Source organism: Protopterus annectens, chromosome 6.part0 (assembly GCF_019279795.1).
Source record: "Protopterus annectens isolate FY-2018-M chromosome 6.part0, PAN1.0, whole genome shotgun sequence".
NCBI classification, from domain to species: Eukaryota; Metazoa; Chordata; order Ceratodontiformes; family Protopteridae; genus Protopterus; species Protopterus annectens.
In genome coordinates this window covers 895,482,361-895,499,367 of record NC_056737.1, presented here as the reverse complement: position 1 = coordinate 895,499,367, position 17,007 = coordinate 895,482,361, and the positions used below count along the sequence as shown (strand labels likewise).

Below are 17,007 nucleotides of genomic sequence, written 5' to 3'. Positions count from 1 at the left end.
TCAGTATGGGATACATATGCAGTGATATCGGGTACCTGCAGACACTTGTTCCCAGCCAGTTTGCCTTTGATATGGGCTGATCCTGCCTTTTGAACCTGGCTGACCTTTCAAAGCAGTCACTAGAGCCATTGCTGAGGGCAACGCACAGACAACTGCTGCCAGGATCATGGCCTAACACTGATTGACATGTAATGTATAGTCATCCCCTTTTGGTGGAACTACGTACACACAACATATCACATGGACATACCTATAGATACAGACCTATGACACATTTGGAGGGTTCACAGTATGCACACTATTAACCTGCTACTTTGCATTACCTGTGTTTGTCGCAGCTGGTTGTGTTACCACTGCTTCTGCTTCCTGCTGCTACTGTCACTGCTGACAGCTTAGAGTCACAGTGTGTAGCGTGTTTTTTTTTTCTTCTCTCTGTCTCGGTTTGTCTCTCTCCCTCTGTCTGCTTCCAGACAGTGCAATGACTGTATTGCATGTGTGGAGTGTTAGCACAGGATGCTTTTGTAGGTATCTGCATAGGTCCATGTGATGGCCTCTGCACCAATTGTAAGCCAGCATTTGCTAATTGCATACAGCCAGTTGTGTATTGATTGCAGTTCTCACTGTGATTTCTGGACAGTGCTATAAAAGGGTATGTGAGATAGGCATTGTCCTTTCAGATTGTAAGGGCGGGGACCATGCTGATATGCTGTGGACACTGTTCTGTGAGTGTAAAGGTTAGTATCTCTCTCATGATTCAGGCTGTGTTGTAGATTCACATTTCTCCATTTCTCTCTCATGTTCCCTGTAGTAAGTGTGTATGCACAATGACACCTACAACTATATATATATATATTTATATATATATATATATATATATATATATATATATATATATATATATATATATACATATATATATATATATATATATATATATATATATATATATATATATATATATATATATATATATATATATATTTATATATATATATATATATATATATATATATATATGTGCATATACATACATTTATATATGTACATTAACTGACATTATTACCTACAAGCTACCAACTAGCATGGCTGTTTCTGTTCACACACTACTATTATGGGAATCCAGTAGTTTTGACAGTAATTCTAAATGACATGCTTTGGGTACTACACATCCTATATTCCCTTTACATTCATCCCTACTATTACATGTTATATTTATTTTAGCACAATGTTCTTGTATAAGAGTCATGGCTTAGTGGTAAGTCATACAGACTACTGTTTCCAAGGTCCTGGGTTCGGGACTGACAGTGGGATTTTATTTTGATTTTGAACTGACTACAGGACCTGTCAATCAAAGTGACTAAGGCACTTTTAAGCAGTTGTAACCGGGTTAGCGCTGGTTTGCGTGGAGCTCACGCATGCGCACTGGCGTTAGCTCACGCACACGCCAAGACACCCGCTTACAACCACTTAACAGTGCTTATTCTGGCGCACACCCGCGCTATTTTCTTTGAAAGAAATGAAAATGGGGAGACAGGAAAGTGGTGAAAAAGGGGTCACAAAGAGGGTAAGACAGTAGGGAAACAAGCTTGGGATTTGCAGGAGGGATGTAGGTAAGGCCCATAGCTGCCCATTTCTTCATCAGCAGCAGCTGTGCATATGTATGTAATTTGGTGTGACATCTGAAACCTTCCACCCCTGAGAGAGTTGTCAGGACAACAATAATACTTGTTGTACAGCCAATTGTAATTGATAGTTTCCATGTCCAGCAGACATGTGTGCAGAATGGGCAGCTATGTATGGGGCGTAATTTTTTTGTGGGTACAGAGTGCCCTTTTTTTTTTTTTTTCAGGTGAGAGTGGTATGTCAGGTGAAGGAAGTCGGTACAGCTGGGGAGGTAGGTTGGGTAGGTAAACAGACAAGACAAACAAGACGCATACAGGGCCGGTGTATGACACATGTGGGGGGGGTTACACAGTTGACGCGGATGGAGGTTTGGATATCCAGAGCCCATGAGCCCACAGATGGCAACAGTGGAACTGATATCCCCACCCATATGTAGTTGTCACTGTTCCTTCACTGCCCAGGATGGGGCTGTGCTGGGGGCTGTGTAGGCCGGGCAACAGGCATGCCCGTAAGTTGTGCCACCCATGCCTCAAGCTGGCATAGGGGCTTGAGAACAGAGTCCCGAATCTCCCTATGCACCACAGTCCGGACGCTACGGAGGGTGAGTGGTGGTTCTCCTCTGGCCACACTTGCAGAGGGGGGGCGAGCCCCATCCCCTGCAGCTTCCAGCAGGTGGCACAGGGCCACTGGAGGAGGGTCCAGACTGGGCACTAGTGCCAGGTGCACTCGCCAGCTGAGGTGGGAGAGGTGGGTCCGCTGGAACCCGCCTTCCCTGTTGTCCTATGTTTTGCATTATGTCATGACAGTTTGGGTTAGTGACATATAATACCATTCACAATTAGTTGTAACAGCATGCATTAGTATTCCCATTAACCAAACACCCAGATATTCACACCATTGAACAACGAGCATAACACATGCATAATTTGAACAGCAATACACAGTCCAACAACATGCAGGGTTGATTGATGGCAACAGGCCATCAGGTTTGGATGTATGAACAGGGCAGATGCATCAACGGACATGCAAATATATATGACCCAACAGGACAAATGTCCAGGGGTGTTAATTCCAATTGCACATACCATTTTCACGTGGAATGGGTTATATGTGGTTATAGGGTGGGGTGAAGAAAATAATATTAACACCTTCGAATACCAATACATATGCTCTACATTTCTAATAGCTGCACATATATACACACTACTGTTCTAACTACAGTTTCCTATATGATAACTATTTCAACTTGGTGATAGGACTGTTACTGCAACATCAATATACATTTTATTGTTCTTCATACACATTTATATCTAGCTTTGTTCAGCTACATCATCCTGCTACATTTGCTTTATATAGCTGTAGTCAAGTGTGGATGTTTGGTATATCAGACAATCATACTATCTGCATATTGCAGACTGAGAACAACATATCCAGATTTTGGGATACACATTCCAGATGCAGCAACACTTTGAACAGATTTCGCTGTTTGGTTTTAATTCTCACATGCATTTCATTCTGTCTTGACTGCAGTATACTTTATTCAGGGGTTATTACTACTGTATTGCTGGATTGGGTTATATGTGGTTATAGGGTGGGGTGAAGCAAATAATATTAACACATTTGAATGCCAATACATATGCTGTACATTTCTAATAGCTGCATATATATACACACTACTGTTCTAACTACAGTTTCCAATATGATAACTACTTCAACTTGGTGATAGGACTGTTACTGCAACATCAATATACATTTTATTGTTCTTCATACACATTCATATCTAGCTTTGTTCAGCTACATCATCCTGCTACATTTGCTTTATATAGCTATAGACAAGTGTGGATGTTTGGTGTATCAGACAATCATACTATCTGCATATTGCAGACTGAGAGCAACATATCCACATTTTGGGATACACATTCCAGATGCAGCAACACTTTGAACAGATTTCGCTGTTTGGTTTGGATTCTCACATGCATTTCATTCTGTACTGACTGCAGTATACTTTATTCAAGGGTTATTACTACTGTATTGCTGGATTCATGACACTTTCTCACACTCTCTCACTTGTTTTCATTTTACTATTCAGGATGGTACTTACTTCTAGGCTTTATTGACATGTTTTACCTGTAGTTATTACAATCCTTTCCAGCAGTCTCACTTCTGTCATGTTTCAGTATTTCAACAGGGATATATTTCACACATGTGATTTCATCATCTTCTGCAGCTATACTTTTCAGCCTGCTGCAGGTTGTGTACTATTTTCTTACAGGCGGGGCATTTTTTTTCAGAATTTAGGTCAGACATTTTCATTTTTCTGTTTGGCTTACAGGCTGCAACACACTTTTGTAATCAAGCAATACTTGCAAACACTTTCACACTGTTACTTGCACATTTTATTACTTAGTGACTGCACTGCACTCTTTTGCTGACTGTCATACTTTTATATTTCTTTACCGTTACTGGTAGTGGATTACTGACCTGCCTGGTGGCGTAACCGCACCAGCCTATCGCCATAGGCTCTGCGGTTCGCAGAACGGACACCTGCAGCTGTAATATAAATGAAGTAATATTGGAATACACATCTCCATAATATCAGCTAGTTTAATTTCTTACATACATAATTAAATGTAACTTACTCAGTAGTGGGGCGTTGGGCATTTGCCGGGCCTCCTGGATCCAAAGGTTCAATTGGTCCTGCTTCCATCTCTTCAGGTCTGCATGGTGGTGACGGACCTGCTCACCAGTCCTTGGAATCCCTGTGGCACTGGTGAGAGCATGAGCCAACCAGTCCCACGCTTCAGCCCTATATGCTCCCCACAGGACCTGGCCCTGCATAAGTTGGGCCTCATGATTGTGGTCTAGGAGCCAGACCATGTACCTGGACTCCTCAATGCCCCACCTCTGTGCTCAAAAGCAACTACCCTCTCCTACTCCTGTCATTCTGGTTGCAAGTCAGTTCTACAATCGTTTGCTGTGTATTCCCGCCAATGGGGCTTATATAGTCCGTTTTTCCCGCACATATCTGTGATTGGCCATTTTGGAATTGTATCAACTTCAGTAAACCTGCATTGTCATGCTCCAGTTTGTATTCATTCCTATATATTTGCTATTATTGCATTTATAGGTACTGCTGTCATGACTTAGTGGTTCAGTACCTTGACTATGGTGTATAGTATCCTGGGTTCGAATCTGGCCACTACTTTTTATTTTTTATGACTGTCTAGCCAAGCTGAGGGGTGTGTCTGTGTAAAGGCAGTTTTGATATGGCTTGCTCAACGTTGCCTGTTGGTTAGCTTGTTTGCGCGGTGTGCAGCTCTGCGCAAATGGGGTACGCTGGTTTAAGCCACATTTGGCTATCAGCACACGTATTATGCTCAGCTCAGTTAGGGGCACATAGATTTAGCGTGTTAAACCACTGCTCAGCTACGGGCACTCATTTTGCACCAGTTAAACCACTGCTCACCTACGGACAGATGCACTCACCCTGTTAAACTGTAGCTCAGCTATGGGCACATCTGGCATTTTTTATTGTTTTGTTACCTCACATTTCTTCAATATAAATGGGCTATTTCATTACATTTTACATAAAATGTGATTTTATGTGTACATATTTGTCAGGGATTGTTTTGTGCTTATTTTGCTAAAAATAAAAATTGGTGTTGTGGGGGCTCGAACCATGAATGCCTGCTCTTCAGCCAACATCTCTACTGCTACACTATTGCTTCTTGGCTTACTTTGCATATTTAGTTCTTATATGCTTTCCCACTGACTGCTAACTCTAGCTGCGCTACTGGCACGCCCGCGCAAACGAGCGCACTCACGGTTAAACATCTATACAATTTAAAAAAAAATTATGAGATGTTTATTTGTACATTTTATGGTCATAGTCTGTGGGGGCATGTGTTGTGTTGTGTTTATTCACATTTCCATGGACTCTGTCGTGGGTGTTTACTTTGGGCCTTAGGTGTGATTCAGCATGCTCTCATGAATATGCAGAACATGCTGACATCACTCCATTTAAATGCAGCCTCCGTGTATGAGTTATAACTCTTACACGGAGGCTTCGTGAATCCTGCACTTTATTACAGAAATAATCTACGCTATAGCAATGTATGGTTTATTTCTGTAATAAAGTCTGTTCGAGTGACTTGAGGCTCCAAGTGCTTCATTTAACATATTGTGGTCTAGTTTTGTTTGTGGGGCACTCTTTCTTCTGTGTTTTTGTGGTCAAGTGTTATTTCTTATTTTCCTAACATAACTAAAGATAGAGTTGATGTTATCTTTGGTTTTTGTGGCAATGTCATGTTTGCAGGATCCTTTTCTTTTTTTTTTATGTCCTTTTTTAGCTTTGTATCTAGTTTAATGTTCTCCATAGCTTTCAGGTAATTTGTACTACTATATTGTTTTAAGAGTTTCTTTCTTTTCATTACACTGTTTATTAATTATAACTATGCAGGTTTACTTTTAAACCTCCCCATTGACTTGGATTTGCTGAGAACTTCCAATCTGCTACATTTGTCTAAGTGCATGTAAAACTTTCCTGCATAACTGTTACCACTGTCCATGCCATGAGTAGTGCCATCATACTATAATTTAGGGACTTTGTCATAGTATTTTACAATTCTTATGTATTTAAAGTCCTTGTGTTCTGTGATACCTGTTTCCATTTTGATAGAGAAGGTTATTAGTTTGTGGTCTGAGCTGATTAATGAGGGGGATACCTTGGGGGCAGTACATGCAGAAGTTAAGTTTGTTATGACCAGGTCAGGTATATTCTGTTCTCTAGTAGTTTAATTTGTAATCTGGTCCAGAGAATTATTGCTAATAAAAGTTAATAATTTTTGTGGATGTCCTATGTTGATTGTGTTGGTCCCCCATTAAGCAATGGGTAATTAAAATCACCTGGGTTAACATCATTCCTACATATGGGGAGTTCATAAGAATATTTAGGAATGTTGCATTATTTTTCTGGGGACTTGGAGTGAGGGAGTTTTGTAGCCCAAAATGATGTAAAAGTTAATTCTATTTGGTGCGATTTGAATCTTTATAACCACAACTCGGAGATCTTTAGGCATTTATTTCAAGGCAATGTGGTCCTTAACAAATATGGAGCCACCAGCACAGTTTCCATCAGGTCTAAATGAGAGTAAATCACAAAACTAAGATATTGACATGGTGCACTCAGGACACTTAAACTAGGTTTTTGTAACAGTTGAAACAGGGATGAGCTTTAAATGCAGGAGGGCTTCATGGTCCATCAGTTTGTTATTTAGACTTCTAACATTAAGCAGAGCCATATTGATATGGTCCACATGGAAGATTTGTTTTAGAGGGTAAGTTGGGAAATTCATTAGTTGGACCTTGTCTAAGAAAGGCACAATGGGTGCATCAAAAACCTTCACCAGTATGCAGAGACCCTGGAATGAGAGATCAGACTATCCTTCGCAATGCCTCTATGGCTATAAAGAATCTCATCTCATACTGACACATACTGCATTCTAGGTGGATGGAGTATGTGTCAGCATCTCATCTCATACTGCACATACTTCATTCTAGGTGGATAGAGTATGTGTCAGCCTCTCATCTCATACTGCACATACTGCATTCTAGATGGATGGAGTATATGTCAGCATCTCATCTCATACTGCACATACTGCATTCTAGGTGGATGGAGTATGTGTCAGTATCTCATCTCATACTGCACATACTGCATTCTAGGTGGATGGAGTATGTGACAGCCTCTCATCTCATACTGCACATACTGCATTCTAGGTGGATGGAGTATATGTCAGCAACTCATCTCATACTGCACATACTGCATTCTAGGTGGATGGAGTATGTGTCAGCATCTCATTTCATACTGCACACACTGCATTCTAGGTGGATGGAGTATGTGTCAGCATCTCATCTCATACTGCACATACTGTATTCTATTCTATTCCAACATTGATCTCTGTGAGACACCTCTAAGAAAAGTTTTCTTATTGGAAGTGAATTCACCTATCTGGACAACATGTGTCCTGTCAGTGAGCCAGCTGGCTACCCATCTGATGATACAGGGGTTTATGCCTAACTCAGTAAGTTTATCTATGATCCCCGAGTGGGAGATTGTGCTGAAAGCTTTGGCCAGGTCTAGATAAGTGGTGTGTTCTGTTTTACCCTTATCCATGGGTCTGGTGACTTTCTTGAAGAAGTCCACCACATTGAGAAGGCAAGACCTCCCTTTGGCAAAGACAAATTGGGTCTGGTCTAGTTTTTGGAAAGTTCCTATGTCATTATTGATCTGGTCCATGATGACTCTCTTCATGGCTTTGCAGATAAGACTGTTCAAGTTTATGGGTCTGTAGTTCCCTGGGTCAGTTGATGGCCTCCCTTGTGGAGAGGGAAAACTGTTGCAGTCCTCCATTTCTCTGGGACAAAGCTCATCTGTAGGCTGTGGTTAAACAGTTTCTAGTGGCCATGATAGATTCTGTTTTAAGCTATTTAAAGAGCATCCCAGAATGTTGTCATGACCCATGGAAGCAGTGATTTTGGCTTTAGCTAGTGCAGTAAGTACCTGTTCCATCATAAAGACTGGTAGGGAGATGGTTGCAGGTATTTCTTTGTATGTGGTAGAAGGTGGTGGGGTGAGAAGTTTAAAGTGAGCTTGTTGTTCAGCAGGTTTGCTACAGTTTCAGGCTGGGTGTAAGTGTTACTGTTCATGATTAACTTGGCATATTGCTGAGTGCTTCTCCTGTGGTTATAAATATAATTAAAAAAAACCTTATGGTTATTTTTCACCTGGGAGGCTATCTTTTCCTCATAGTGCAATTTAGCAGATTTTACTGGCTCTCTAATTTATTTGTTTAGACTGATGAGTGTCTTTTTGCACTGTTTTTTCTGTTCTTTTTTGGTTTTGGCGAGGATTTTTTTTTTCCTTTTCTTGAATGATCTCTTTATGCTATGGGTCTGCCAGGGGGGTTTATTTCTGCCAGTAATAATAGGTTTGACTAAGACAGATACTGCCTCCTCTATGCAGCTATGAATATGTTTTTACAGTGCTTCTGTGTACAGCTCAGAGTAGGCTTCAGTGTCCTCTTGGTTCAGAGGGGCTTGGAAGATTAATAAGCAGTGACTTAGTTTGAGGTAATTGGCCTTAGCAAAGTTCTTAATAGGTTTGAAGTTTTTTTTTTTTATTGTTTTGTTTGTAAACAAATTATGATACAGTAAATTTAAATTACAATTCAAAATAAAAGAAAATAGTTAATAACTATAACAATATGTACAATATCTACAGGTGGTCCAATGAAAAGGATTAACCAACAAAGTTATAAAGAGGAATAATCCCTTAGAATAAATATAACCTTTACTGGCATATATTCACATAAGTCCATCTTAGTTTGTGACATTTCAATTTCATGTAGAAGAAATTATATCCTTTTGTAATGTGTCTATAAGTATTAAGATTTTATTCCAAGGATTGTCTGTCCAACGTCTGGGAAAAATTCTTTCTTCTTTGACTTTTATTTCTTTTTGTGCAGATTCCTTGAATAGAGATATGAAGTCTTCAAAACTTGGAGGGACTGTGGATTTCCATTTTCTTGTTATACATTTTTTGGCTGCAGCCAGAATAGACCATAGAAGATATTGATCACTTTTACTCATAGTTACTGAGTCATCTACATTCAGAAAAATTAAAGATTTTGTTAGAACAAATTTGTCATTATAAATGGTTTGAAGAAATCTATTAATATCTTCCCAGAATTTTTTAATGCAATCATAAAACATATGTTTCCAATCTGCCTCGCAGTTTAAAGTACATCTCCAGCATATGGGTTTTTGGATAGGGTCAAATTTGGCTATTTTATATGGTGTATAAAAGGCTCTATGTAGAAATTTCCATGTGAAGATTTTCCATATCTGAAAGTTTGAGGTTAGCTTAACTGACAACAAAAGGTCATTTATACATTCAGGTGATAGATTTATTGTCAAGCCCTTTGTTAAAGTGTTCACAACATTTTGACCTATTTTGGTTTTATACACTATTAAAATTTTGTATAATTTAGATATGAAAATTAGCTTATTATGATTTCCATAAATCAATTCTTGCATATATTTTATGAATTTAGGTATAGTATTAAAGTTCGAATCATTAATAATTCTACATAAATCACCTGCATATTGTAATATTTTTTTGGAGTTCTATTCTGTCTATTTCAAATATACTAAACTCATTTATTACTTGTTGGATGGTTAAAGTACTGTGATTATTCAAACATTGAAACCAGTAAATAAAGTTATTGGATTCCCAATTAATGAGTGTTTTTTCTTGGATTTTTTCTTTAAAATTCTTTGATGTTTTAAATGGTATTAAGAGTTCGAACCATAATTTTATGTCTGGATTTGTAATTATAAATTTTCTAAATAGATTATAAATATTATTCAAATATGATAAATTAGTGGGCTTTGTTGTTTTATTTTGTAAGCTATTACATAGTACATGCCAAAATATGTTATTATAATTCTCCAAATCCATATTTTTTAATATTTTGTTTTCATTTAAGAAAAAGTTATATGTAAAATTTTCCATGCAGATGAATAATTTGGATTTACCCAATTTAGTATAAGTTTAATGATGGAAGCTTTAATATACGTTTCTATGTCTGGAAATTTAATTCCTCCCAAGTCCCAGGGTCTAATATGATGTGAGAAAGCAATTCTATTCTTTTTTGGATACCAAAGAAAATCCATTAAAAGTTTCTGTATTGTTTTTATAACTTTTTTATCTGGTAAAATAGGGATTGCTAATGCTATATAGTTTATTTGTGGTAGTAATATCATTTTTATTAACTGTAACCTATCTTCCAATTTTAACATTAATTTATTCCAGCTATTAACTTGTTTTTAGATTAAATTTTGGTTTTTATTATAATTTAAAGTCATGGTAGTATCTATGTTCTCAGATATAAGAATTCCTAGATATTCTAGTGAAAAAAACTTTTCTCCAATTATTTGATATTTATTCAGATGTAAGTCATCTATTTTATTTAGAAGTATATGTTTTGATTTGGATTTATTGAAACAAAGACCTGAAATAGAAAAAAAAAACTTCTACTTGTTTCTCTAATTCTTGTATGGACTCTTCATTTGGTTTTAAAGTCAGCAATATATCGTCAGCAAATAATATGATTTTAGAATTAAATTTATTGTAAAAGTTAATTCTTTCTATTTTTAGATCACTTCGTATTGCAGACGCAAATAATTATATCGCCAGGGCAAACAGTATGGGAGACATAGGGCAACCTTGCTTAGAGCCTTTAGTTATTTTAAAAGCTTCCGAGGTAAATGGGCCTAATTTTACATAAGCCAGGTTATCTTTATATATATTCTTTATTAAATTTATAAAGTTTAATGGGAATTCAAAAAGTTCCAAGATTTTAAATAGATAATTCCAGTTTACCGAATCAAATGCTTTTTCTATATCTAATGTGATTATAAGAGCTTCTGAATTATCTCTCTTCAAAGCTTCTATAATGGTTAAAATTCTCTGAATATTGTCATATGTGTGTCTTCCAAATATAAAGCCTGTTTGGTCTTCATTTATGACTTGAGTCAGGGATTTCTTAATTCTATTTACTAAGATAGACATACAGATTTTATAATCATTATTAAGCAGAAAGATAGGTCTATATGAGCTACATTGGGATGGATCATTTTTATCTTTTTTTATAGAGGTAACTAGTGAATATTTCCAAGATGGTGGAATAATAATTTGAGTTTGAATATCATTTAGCATGTTATGAGGTAGAGAAATTGCTGAATTTGGAAGAATTTTATATAATTCCATTATTATTCCATCCATTCCTGGTGATTTGTTGTTTTTACTTACTTTAATTATATCTTTTATTTCTTTTATGGAGATATGCTCGTCCATTTCTACTTTTAATTGGTCAGGTAGTTTTTTTATAAAGGAATTATTAAATTTCAGATCTGAAAATGAAATATTATTATCATTATTTCTATAATGCTTAGCATAATAGAACTTAAAAGCTTCAAGAATATCATTCACATCAGAGACCTTTTTTTCCCTTTTCCTTCATGTATTATATTTATGATGTTATTTTCTAAGTTCTGCTTTTTAATTCTCATTGCTAGATTATGTAAGTGTTTTGGAGAAGTTGAAATTGAGGCAAATTTTAGTTTTTCCAAAGCTAGATTTGTTTTATGAGTGAGGAATTCATTGTATTTTTTATTTAAATCTATAATTTCTTTTTTTTCCTGAGAATCTACTACATCATAAGAACTTGTATTTATTTCTGTTATTCGTTTTTATATGTTGTGTAATTCAGATTCCCATTCCTTTGTTTTATTTTTAAACCATCCTATAATCTTGCCATACAAAAAAAGCCTTAAGTGTATCCCAAGTTATTATATTATTTGTATCTTTAATAGGATTTGTTTCTAAGAAATATTTGATTTCTGAATCTAGCCAAGGTTTAAACTCTTTTAATTTAAGGATGTAAGCTGGTATTCTAGTTACAATGTTTAGTCTTTTGAAATCAATTTGTACTTTAAGAATTAAGGCATTACGGTCTGAGAGAGGACATGGAATAATAGAACATTTCATTATCCTACTGTTTAAATCAGAGGAGACAAATATTTTATCTATTCTTGTTTTAGTATTAAAGCGATAATCGCTATGTGTATAACTTAATGAGTTAGAATCTTTAAAATTAAATGTATCTATCAGATTTAAGCTTTCTAACCATCTCTTGAAATGTTTACTTACAGGTGTGAGACGTAACTTTCTTTTATTAGTTGTTTGTAAGTTATCTAGAATACAATTGAAATCTCCCCCCATTATTATCATACCTTTGTTTACTTTGTTAATTAATTCTATGTGTTTTTTAACCGTAGACAATCCTATTCCAGGAATCCAGTAAATATTTATTAAAGTCCAAATTCTATTTTGATATTTTATTATTACAATTGATATTAACCCTTCTTTATCTTCATGTTTGTAAATGGTCTGTGTAATAACTACACTTTTTTTCCATAAAATTATAACCCCTCTTGTTTTTTTTTTTTTGTATAGGGAGTGAGAAAGAATTAGATAATCACTAGGTTTCCATGTGAAATTATCATCTATTTTAAAATGAGATTCTTGTATAAATATGATTTGTGCTTTTTGTAATTTCAAATATCTTAGAAAATTTGACCGTTTTATAGGATTATTTAAACCATTAATATTTATAGATAATAAAGTTGTGTCTGTCATTTTTATAAGTATGCATTTGTACTTTTGGATTGTTTGTTTTTGAAAAATTGTTTTACCTTGGAAATTAATGTATTTTGAGTGTTAGATTTATCCTTTCTTTTAGAAGTTATTTTGAAATGAATATATTTATTTCTATTTATGTTTAAAAAAAGTTTCAAATTGGACCACTGGAAAATGAAAAAGTTGAAAAACATTGTGTTAACATATTTTGAATAAACAATTAATGATTTTGCCATTCTAAATCCCAAACATGAAGTGTCTAGCACCTCAAATCTGTTTGGACTTAAAAGTTCAAACAGATTTACCCTCAATAATAATAGTTGCATTAATGAGGAAATGTTGCTTTAAATTGAGCTCCTCATTAAGAAAAAAAAAGAAAACTAAAACCAGAGAACATAATGCACTTATTATGTAAATAACATATATGTCTAGTCTGTAAAGTTTTGTTCATTACAAATTAGATTCTAAAATGAGATATTATTTCCAATTGCAAACAATTTTAATTACTTTAACAATATATTAGATGTTCATTTTTCATTAATACTATAACATTTTTACAAATTACCAGTTGTAGATAATATATTAGCAACTGTCAGGTCATTAATGTTCATTAGTGACATTTAACATTGTTATTAATAATAAAAAGAAGTAGAGTGAGTATGATAGATAGATACTGTTTAAAATAAAAAGGATTTTTTTACATATTTTTAGATCTATATAAGGTATTACATCAACATAGTAAAGTTAATTAATATATAGCTAACCACTTATCGAAACCAATTAAAATACTTACAGATAATAATATTCATTTATAAGATTTAATATAATAACAGTTAGAATTAAAGCAACATTTATAATGCTTTGCATAAAAGCATTTTCTCATTCTTCAGTAAATGTCAGTTTTATAACTCTGATAATTCCACAATCTAAAATTAATAAAATGTGTAAGAGGTTTCACTCTTAAATTACTTATATGTGAACTTTTTGTAGTTCTGTTATTAGTAAGTTATTATTCATAAGATTTTCTCTATTAAGTTCAAGTTAAAGATCACACATATCAGAAATTGCCTTCTGCTTATCACAAATGTAGTGAGCATCTGGTAACTAGTAAAAGGTCTCATCTTATATGTTAAACTATAAAACAAAAAAGAAAAAGGTCAATATTAGAATTATACATGCAAGAGAAATCTACCTTAATAATGGTGTGATAGCATTCTTGTCCCATAACTAATCATTTATAATAATCATTTTACGTATAGTACTTCTTTTATACAATAACAAGCATGATAAAGTAATCTTTAGATAAATGAATGTATAATTCCCAGTAAGCTGACACTCAGGATCTTTTTTTTTTTTTTTTCTTTCCCTTCCCTTTTCCTTCCCTCTTCTTCCATTTCTATATAACTTAATAACTATAAGTAACTTATCTAATACAGTGTCAGTTAGATGTGTTCACAGAGCGCATGTATTATACTTTTACCAGACACTCACCCACTAAGACACAACAGTATTTAAATGATTCACTATCTTTCTTGTTATAATAGCGCTTTCTTCAAAGCAGATCTAGCGCTATATTTGCATGAGATATTAGCTGAGTTTGATAGTAAACCATACATTTTTTAATAAAATATGAAAGAATATTTATGAAACGTGAAAATAATTGAAGCAAACACTTCCTTTACTGTAATCAAAACAGCAGTGTTAAGGAAAAGAACTCTGCGATAGTGCGTGTTTACGCGCCATCTTGTGGCCAGTAACTTAAATTACATCTAAACACGCTAGGATGTATCGCGTGCTTATGAATGTGAACAGTGAACAACTTTTCAGACAAAAAAAACTGAAAAAGCCGAGCAGAAGGCTCATGAATACTGTCCACCCTCAGATAATACAATAATGTTCTGGATACATCCCAAAATGATCACGAGTGGTTCCATTTTATAATATTTTCATCAATATACTTTACATTAATTCAAATTAACAAATTCTAAATGTGTACCTCTAAGCAACATAGATGTTTTCACCAAGAACAACAATATTTATTCAGGCAATGATAGCGCACTATTCTAGTAACCAAATACTTGTGTAGAGAAGAAACAGCAGTGTTAAAGAGGAAAACTCTGCAGTAGTGTGTATTTACATGCCATCTTCTGGCCAGTAACTTAAATTACATCTATGTACGGTTAAATATATTACGTGCTATGTATGAAGCGGTGAACAACTTTTCAGATAAGAAAACTAAAAATAACTGAGCAGAAGGCTCGTGGATGCTTATTTACTTTCAAATAATACAGTAATATACTGAATACATTTAAAATGTTCATGAGTGATTCTATTGTATAACATTTTTATCACTATACTCTACATCAAATTAAATAAATGAATTTTAAATGTGCACTTTTAGATAACAAATGTAATTACTAAAAATGATAATATTTATTCAGGCATTGATAGCGCCTTAATTTATCAACTAAGTAGTTGTATAGAGAAAACCATTTAAAAAGACAGTTTATATTAAGAGCTTAGTGACAAAAAAAAAATGTCTAGTAAACTTCATTGGTTATTGATTTCAAGTAATCAAAAAATAAATATATACTTCAGGGCTTTAGTAAATTATTAATTAGTACTAAAGTTTAAGTATTATATTAAACTAAACAACTAAGAAAGAGAAGAAAAAAAACTGCTTTATACTAGTGTAATAAAGAGTTTAGTTTTAATATATTATAATCATACCTTAGTTGATACTTTGAGAGAAATAGTATCATCAGAGTTCTTTTTGTCAGTCTTTTGTTTCTTTTTTTTCTCTTGCCTCCGACCAGATATTTTTTTCATGGAGCCCTTTTTAAAGAAGATGAATTTATCCAGTCCATTTCTTCAGGTAGTGGAATTATGTTATTATTTTTTATGAAAGATGTGGCTTCCTCTATGCTGTTGAATGTTCTCATATCATTGTTATATTGGATTCTTATTTTGGCTGGATAAGAGAGCTGTGCTTTGATTTTATGTTGTTTTAAAAGTTTTACTAATGGCCATGTTTTCTTCCTTATATCCAGAACTCTTGTTGAATAATCATTATAACATCTTAATAATGACTGTTTGTACATAACAGGACTTTTCCTCCATGCAGATCTCAGTATAAGCTCTTTGTCCATAAAAGAAAGAAATTTAACTACTATGGATCTTGGAGCTGTTTTAGAAGTAACAGAAAGTGTCTTACCAATAGCTCTGTGTGCTCTTTCTATCCCATAAGATAAGCCTTCTTTTAGACCAAGAACTTCAGGAAACCAAGAGTTCAAGAATGAGATAATGTCGTCACCTTCGGATTTCTCTGGAAGACCAAAAATCCTTATATTTGTTCTTCTTTCTCTATTCTCTATATCATCTACTTTATTTATTAACCAAGTGTTCTGTTGTAGCAGAAATTGAGTATGTAGTTCATCTTCTTTTAACCTCCCATCAACATCACTTAAGGAAGTCTCAATGTCTGATATTTTTATTTGTTGCTGTTGTAAGATTTCTTTAAACACTTCTGTTTGTTTTTGGCAGTTATCCTTAAGACTTTCTAGATTTTCAGTAAATCTGTCCATTTTTAGTGATAAATCCAGCAAAGTAGCAGATATCTGTTGCATCTCTTTTTTTATAATAGAGTCTGAATGTGAATTCTTGGAGTTACTCATCTTCAAACAGTTTGGAATATCCTCTGTAGTATTTGACAGGAAAATTTCAGAATTTTTTCTTCAAAATTGGTAGCTTTGTTATAAATTACTTCATCTTCAATATTTACCCAAATTTTTTTTAAATATATTTAGTTTTTCCTGTATTTTCTAGTATGAGTATGAAGAGCTCACAATTAAGCTGCTTTCAGTTAGCCATTAGGCTCCGCCCCAATAGGTTTGAAGTTTGATGGATGTTCTAGACTAGTTTTAATACTAAAGGAAACCATTTTTTGGTCAGATCTTATGAGGGAAGAGTTACATGTTGTAAGAGTTTTAAGTTATTAAGGTTATATTAGTATAATTTTATTTAGGATTTAAACAAATATTTGAAAGATAGCAATTTAATTATTTTAGATAATTTTAATTTTCCTAACATTAATTGGAAGAATGGAACATTTGCTATAGCATTCA

At 34.3% G+C, this 17,007-nt stretch overlaps 1 protein-coding gene across 1 annotated transcript in view; it reads right to left on the bottom strand.

Annotated features, from left to right (window-relative positions):
- The window catches only part of LOC122803912 (extracellular calcium-sensing receptor-like), a 254,532-nt gene that overhangs the window by 203,025 nt on the left and 34,500 nt on the right, over positions 1 to 17,007 (bottom strand). The gene's annotated exons all lie outside the window — the stretch shown is intronic.